The sequence below is a fragment of the Triticum aestivum genome, chromosome 1D, assembly GCF_018294505.1.
Source record: "Triticum aestivum cultivar Chinese Spring chromosome 1D, IWGSC CS RefSeq v2.1, whole genome shotgun sequence".
NCBI lineage: Eukaryota > Viridiplantae > Streptophyta > Magnoliopsida > Poales > Poaceae > Triticum > Triticum aestivum.
The window spans coordinates 392,120,738-392,127,818 of record NC_057796.1 but is presented as its reverse complement, the minus strand read 5'-3'; positions in this window follow the sequence as shown (position 1 = coordinate 392,127,818).

Below are 7,081 nucleotides of genomic sequence, written 5' to 3'. Positions count from 1 at the left end.
AGTATCCCGTGGAGTCCCGTTTTGCGGTACGCCACACCCCTCCCGATGAACAGGACCCCCGTTTCGACCGTAGGAGGTCCATTTCGTCCTTTTTGCGGTACGCCACACCCCTCCCGATCAACAGGACCCCCGTTTCGACCGTAGGAGGTCCGTTTCCTCCATTTTGCGGTACGCCACACCCCTCCCGATCAACAGGACCCCGTTCCAAACGTAGGAGGTCCGTTTCCTCCGTTGTGCGGTACGCCAGGCCTCGTTTCCATCGCCTGTTCCGTCCAAGCCCTCCCGATGAACACGACCACGCATTCCGTTCCGACCCAGTCGGTTGGCTCCCACGCGCTCCGTTGCCTCCCGATGAACACGACGCATTCCGTTGCCTCCCCATGAACACGACGCATTCCGTTGCCTCCCCATGAACACGACGACGATGCTGTTTCTCCGTTCCGACCCAGCCATGTACATGAGCCCTAGCCGTACGTATGCGCAAGTAGGCGTTCGAGACCCCGCCCGTATGTACACATACGTGGCCGTATTTTATTTCTTGCACCCTGGCCGCTGTACGTACGTGTACATGCTACGTGCGCGCCTCTACTACGACACGTACGCGCCTCTACTATGACACGTGCGCGCCTCTACATCCACCAGTATATATGTACGTACACGTTCGCGACCAGAATGACAACGCTACGTACGCTTCGACCAGGTGGGTCCCGACTGTCAGGCACTTCCTTGCCTGCGAAGATGTAGCTGGTGGGTCCCAGCAGTCAGGGGGGCGAATCGTTTTTTTTGCCCGGACGCACTTCCTTGCGTGCGAAGATGTAGTTGGTGGGTCCCAGCAGTCAGGGGCAAACGTTTTTTTTCACGAAATACGATGGCCCGTCCGGTGGGTCCCTGCTGTCAGGTTGAGGAATAATTATTTTGCATGTAATAAGGAGGCACTTCCTTGCTGCGGCCGTGGACCCAGCTGTCAGCCTCTCCACGTACAGTCCATGTCCGATGGAAGCCGTTCCTTGACCATGTTGACCACGCCGCGCCGAGAGCACCAGGGCGGTGGACGACGGCGAGGCCTAGGAAGGGGATGACGCGGAGCCAGGGAAGACGCGGCAGTGGATGCCCACGCGTAGAGGAGTACGAGGGTTCACTGGTTCGTTGCGGTGTGAGGCTGCCGTCGCCGCAGAATAACAGGGGGTGTGGGTGAGTAGAGGGATGGCCTGGCCAGCGGTGGGAGTAGTAGGGGGCGGTCAGGCCTCCGCCGCATCGCAGCCGGCCACGGGAGGCAGGAGCACGAGGCACGACCGGCGCTGGTTTGGGCGGCTGGAGCAAGAAGACCAGAGGTTGAAGAAGCACTACGGCCGTTGGATGGACATCGTACGGTCACTAGAGCTAGAATCGTGCATATTGACTAAGTTGACAAAGCCCTCCGTCCCCGTCAACTTAGTAGGCCCACAAGTCAGCCTGCCACTATATTGGGTCCCAGCTAACAGGGGGAGTATTCATTTTTTTTGTGCGTAATAAGGAGGCACTTCCTTGCGTGCGAAGATATAGCTGGTGGGTCCGAGCTGTCAGCGGCGGTAACTTTTTTTCACGAAATACAGAGGCCCTTTCGGTGGGTCCCTGATGTCAGGTGGAGGAATCATTATTTTGTGCGTAATAAGGAGGCATTTCCTTGCGTGCGGCCGTGGACCCAGCTGTCGGCCTCTCCACGTACAGTCCACTTCAGATGCATGTCGGTCGTTGACCACGTTTACCAGGCCGCGCTGAGAGCACCAGGGCGGTGGACGACGAAGAGGCCTAGGAAGGGAACGACACGGAGGCAGGGAAGACTCGGCAGTTGTTTCCCACGCGGAGGGGAGTACGACTGTACGAGGGTTTACTGGTTCGTCTGCCGTCGCCGGAGAATAACAGCAGGTGTGGGTGAGTAGAGGGATGGCTAGGCCAGCGATGGGAGTACGGTGGGGCGGTGAGGCCTGCGCGGCAGCAGAGTCGGCCGCGGGGAGGAGGGAGCAGGCAGTCCCGCCGGCGCTTGTTTGAGCGGCTGGAGCAGGAAGAGCAGAGATGAAGAAGCACGACGGCCGTTGGATGGCCATCCAACAATCACTGCTTGTGCGTCAACCTTTTTTTAGGAAAGCCTCAAATCTGTGGAAAATAGCATACAACCCATCTGCCATTATTTCTAATAATTTACAGCCCATTTGCTAATTATTAAGGTTTTTTTGGAGCCCATATTCTTTTTGTTAGCATTACAGCCCATATTGTGGCCACGGTTAAAAAATTATACAAAATTTTGCATATTCGGTGCGGTCCGAACTGTTTTTAATCCTGAAATTTCGACTCACATTCAAACTGATTTTAAAAATAAATCTATATCAATATAAAATCCAACAAATTCTCCACGCATAAAAATTAATGTAATTTAAAATCTTGAAATAAAAAAAAAAGATATTTGAAACTAATTGCCAGTTTGATGTGTTTTAAAAATGTACAACCCATTTCTCATTACTGATGGGCCATCTTCTCGGCCAGCCGAATGAAAGCTCTCCTCGTCTTGAAAGATTTGCAGCCCAACAGGCCTGACAAAGCGTCTTACTTGGCAAATCACAAAAAAACTGGGCTGTGGCCGTGGACCCAGCTGTCAGCCTCTCCACATACAGTACTCTTCCGATGGAAGTCGTTCCTTGACCACGTTGACCACGCCGCGCGGAGAGCACCACGACGGTGGACGACGGCGAGGCCTAGGAAGGGGACGGCGCGGAGCCGGGGAAGACGCGACAGTGGAAGCCCGCGTGGAGAGGAGTACGAGGGTTCACTGCTTCGGCTGCGGTGTGAGGCTGCCGTCGCCGCAGGGCCTGGCCAGCGGTGGGAATAGTAGGGGGCGGTGAGGCCTCCGCGGCAGCACAACCGACCACGGGAGGCAGGAGCATGCGGCACGACCGGCGCTGCTTTCGGCGGCTGGAGCAAGAAGACCAGAGGTTGAAGAAGCACTACGGCCGTTGGATGAACATCGTACGGTCACTGGAGCTAGAATCGTTCATATTGACTAAGTTGACAAAGCCCTTCATCCCCGTCAACTTAGTAGGCCCACAAGTCGCCTCCCACCAAGGTGGGTCCCAGCTAGCCGGGGGAGTATTCATTTTTTTGTGCGTAATAAGGAGGCACTTCCGGTGGGTCCGAGCTGACAGCGGGGGGAACGTTTTTTTCACGAAATATGGTGGCCCGTCAGGTGGGTCCCAGCAGTCAGGGGGCAAACGTTTTTTTCGCAAAATACGGTGCCCGTCCAGTGGGTCCCTACTGTCAGTTGGAGGAATCATTATTTTCCGCGTAATAAGGAGGCACTTACTTGCTGCGGCCGTGGACCCAGCTGAGACTCTCCACGTACACTATACTTCCGATGGAAGTCGTTCCTTGACCACGTTGACCTCGCCGCGTTCCGTTGCATGCATGCGTCCATGGGCGTGGTGCGTCCCCACTATCAGCCTCAAACGTACAGTCGGTTGTTGACCACGTTGACCACACCGTGCCGAGCGCACCCAGACTGGAACGACCCGGAGATGGGGAAGACGGGGCAGTGGAGTCGCAGCTGGAGAGGAGTGGGAAACTTCACTGGTTCGGGTGCGCGGCAGCACAGCCGCGGTGCCGCCCACGGGAGACAGGAGCAAGAACAGAGGTTGAAGAAGGAGCACGGCTGTTGGATTAACATCCAACGGTCCAGCTGCTAGAATCATTTGTTGATTAAGTTGACAAAGCCATGCGTACACGTCCACTTAATAGGCCCACAAGTCAGTCACCAAATCTGACGGGTCCCAGCTGTCAACGGGATGAATAATTTTTTCGCAAAACAAGGAGGCACTTCCTTACGTGCGAAGATACAGCCGGTGGGTCCCAGCTGTCAGTTGGAGGAAGCATTTTTTTCAGCTTAATAAGGAGGAACTTTCCTTGCGTGCAACCATGGACCTCGTGGGTCCCAGCCGTCAGGCTCTCCACGTACAGTCCTCTTCCGATGACTCTCGTTTGTTGACCACGGCGGACCGAACGCAGCGAGGCGGTGGACGACGGCGAGGCCCCGGACGGGAACGACTCGGAGATGGGAAAACGCGGCAGTGGAGTCGCAGATTGAGAGGAGGAGAAGGGTTATAACTGGTTCTGTTGCGGCGTGGGGCTGTAGTCTGTGGAGAATAACAGGAGGTGTCGAGGGGTGGAGGGATAGCCTGGCCGGCGGTGGGGTAGCGCTTCGCAGCGATGCGTGCTAAGCAGAGCCGCTAGCCGCCGGAGGCCGGACCAGGCGGTCCCGGCGACGCTGGAGGAAGAAGACGAGAGATTGAAGGTGCATGCCGGCCGTTGGATATAAATCCAATGGCTGTGGATGACACAATCATTTGTTGACCAAGTTGACAACGCCCTACGTAGCCTTCGACCTATTGGCCCACATGCCAGCCTGCAAAAATGTGGCATATATTTAACCCATGTTTTCTAGAATGTACAGTCCATTTGCTGGGATGGGTGAACAAATAATTTCGCATCAATCAGGCCCATTTATATTTTCTAAGAAATCCCAGCCCATTTGCACTTCCTTGAAATACGCGTATTAGGTGGGCTCGTTATATATATAATGTTATGTTAGAAGGAGCAATTAATATCAAAGAATAAACCGGAGAGGCACATTATATATATATAAAAATAAGAAATTAGCGAGTTATTGCTCAAAATAAAAATGAGCGCGTTATTATTAAATTGGTCCTTAAAATCTTCGCAAGCTTTTGTACGCAATCACCAGGATTTTCCTTGCCTGTGAGTCAAAACAACCAGGATTTTCCTTGTCAACTTCCGTTAAACATTTACTTTTATAAGTTAATAACACGTGGGATGTTTTTATAATGTATATATAAGTCTCTATAAAATATACGATAATAGCAATAATATAAATATATATAATGTGGTTAGAAGGGAAAACATAAATTGGACACATCATGACTTTTATAAGAGACCTGCGTTTTATACCCCACAGTAGGCATACTAACAAGTTCACACACAAATACAACAGAAAAGGTAAACATTCATATCAAACTCAGGTTCACAGGACACGTTCATATTCATAGCCAACATTGACTATCAACAACTCAAAAAATTCATATATACACAAGCTCAGCATATCTATGCATCCAAATGATTGATAGATCACACGACAATATTCATACATAATTCACAAAAAGATTCAGTATACACATGTTCAGTATGTTTATGCATCCAAATGATTGAGATCACAGCCAATATGATCCATGGACGAACTTTAATTACCTAGGGTACAGAATGGTAAATGGTGTTCAATCGGAGGTACTTCTTGCTAAAATTAGTTCTTGTACGAGTAAACTTTCGAGTACATAAGAGGCAGCACAGACAATCTGAACTTTGCTTGTAGGTTTATCCTCAAATAGCGGCCTCGTGCCGAGGGAGGTTTGAGCAACTTGGCCACTACTTTCATCCAACTAGTTTACTGGCTCATCTTGGTCCTTTATCTCGCCAAAATTCTACATTGCAGATGAGAAAGGAGACGGTTGAGAAAATGAACCACCCAAATTTTTTGTGCAGTTCAACTGAAATGGAGCATCCTTGGCGTGCACACTAATTAAGTGCCAGATGAATATACGCGTCAACCAACTTGTCTGGAATCTTTAGACTCCATGCCATATAGTTCTCTACCATATGTGCCGATAACCAAAAGGCACAAGTTGGGACCAAAGACTGGACTGCGTTTTTCTGGGCTATGCACCAAGCAATATTTTTGGCGTTCACTCTCCTAATACTTGGAGTTTGACAATTAGTTGACGCCGGTTGATACTCGAATGAATATAGGCACTTCTTGTCAACATCGATGCTTGTCTGAGTGAACTTTGGAGTACATAGCAGCAGCATAAGTACCTGTCCATCTGATCATTTTGTGCAGTTCTACTGAAATCACCCGATGTAGTGATTTGCCTGCGAGTTCAGGCTCCAAATTACTCCTTTATGAAATCGGCAAACAGTAGCACAATGCCAAATTACCAATACATATGACAGGCACAATAATCAGGATAAAGACCAGTACCAACCTGTGTGAGGTAGCATATCAATTACTATTTCCTTTGACTGGAAGCCGAGATAAGCCAAGCGACTGACAGCAAAGGAAGAAAGCAAGTGGAGATTAGCGACTGACAGGAAAGGACGGAAGCTGTCGAGGCAATGAAGCACCCAAAGTTTTTGTGCAGTTCCACCAAAATCAAGCATCCCTGTTGGCACATATATTGAGAGAGTGAGATTACTGTAATAGTGGGACTAGTTGATGAAACATACACTAACAAATAGAAGCACCCTCATTATCTTAATGGGTAAAGTTAGCAATATAGTAGTCTTGCTTAAAGAGAGGTATTAGTTTATTTAATCAGTGCCAATTAGCTCAACTCAACACTCAAAGCATTGCCATTTATCATAGGTTGCAAAACTTTAACGTGCAAAGATAAAGGAGTTTCTCATGACAGTAGCACGATACAAATAGAGATGACATCAAACTAATATGGATGAAGGCCTTAGGCCCGTACCAACCTGAGAAAAAAAGCTTACTCATGTAGTCCCATAAGAGATGATAAAGCACTCACTGGAATCACACAATAGTATATATATTTTTGTGCACTTCAAATTTATGGTTGAAATCACTCTTGTTTACCGGTGCTGAGATTATATCGAAAGATTACCAAGAACTTCCAACAGAGTTAAAGCACTGGCTGGGATACAGTTCATTGTATTGTCTTGTGTAGTTCCACTAAAATGTATGATTGGCACAACATGATCCCTGTTTGCACAAGTAGGAACAAGGTGAAACCTTCATTAGCTTAGTGAGAAAGGATAGGAAGACATTAGCATATTACTCAAACAGTAGCATCAAATTCATGATGGACAATACGCAAAACATTGCCTCATTGAACCAATGGCAATAAATTGACATGCAAAACAATAGCACTATTATGTCATGACACTAATAATATTCCCTCCCTGCTCCACCACATGATTCACCTCCATAGACAAACATACACACGTACATGATTCAGCATAGGGT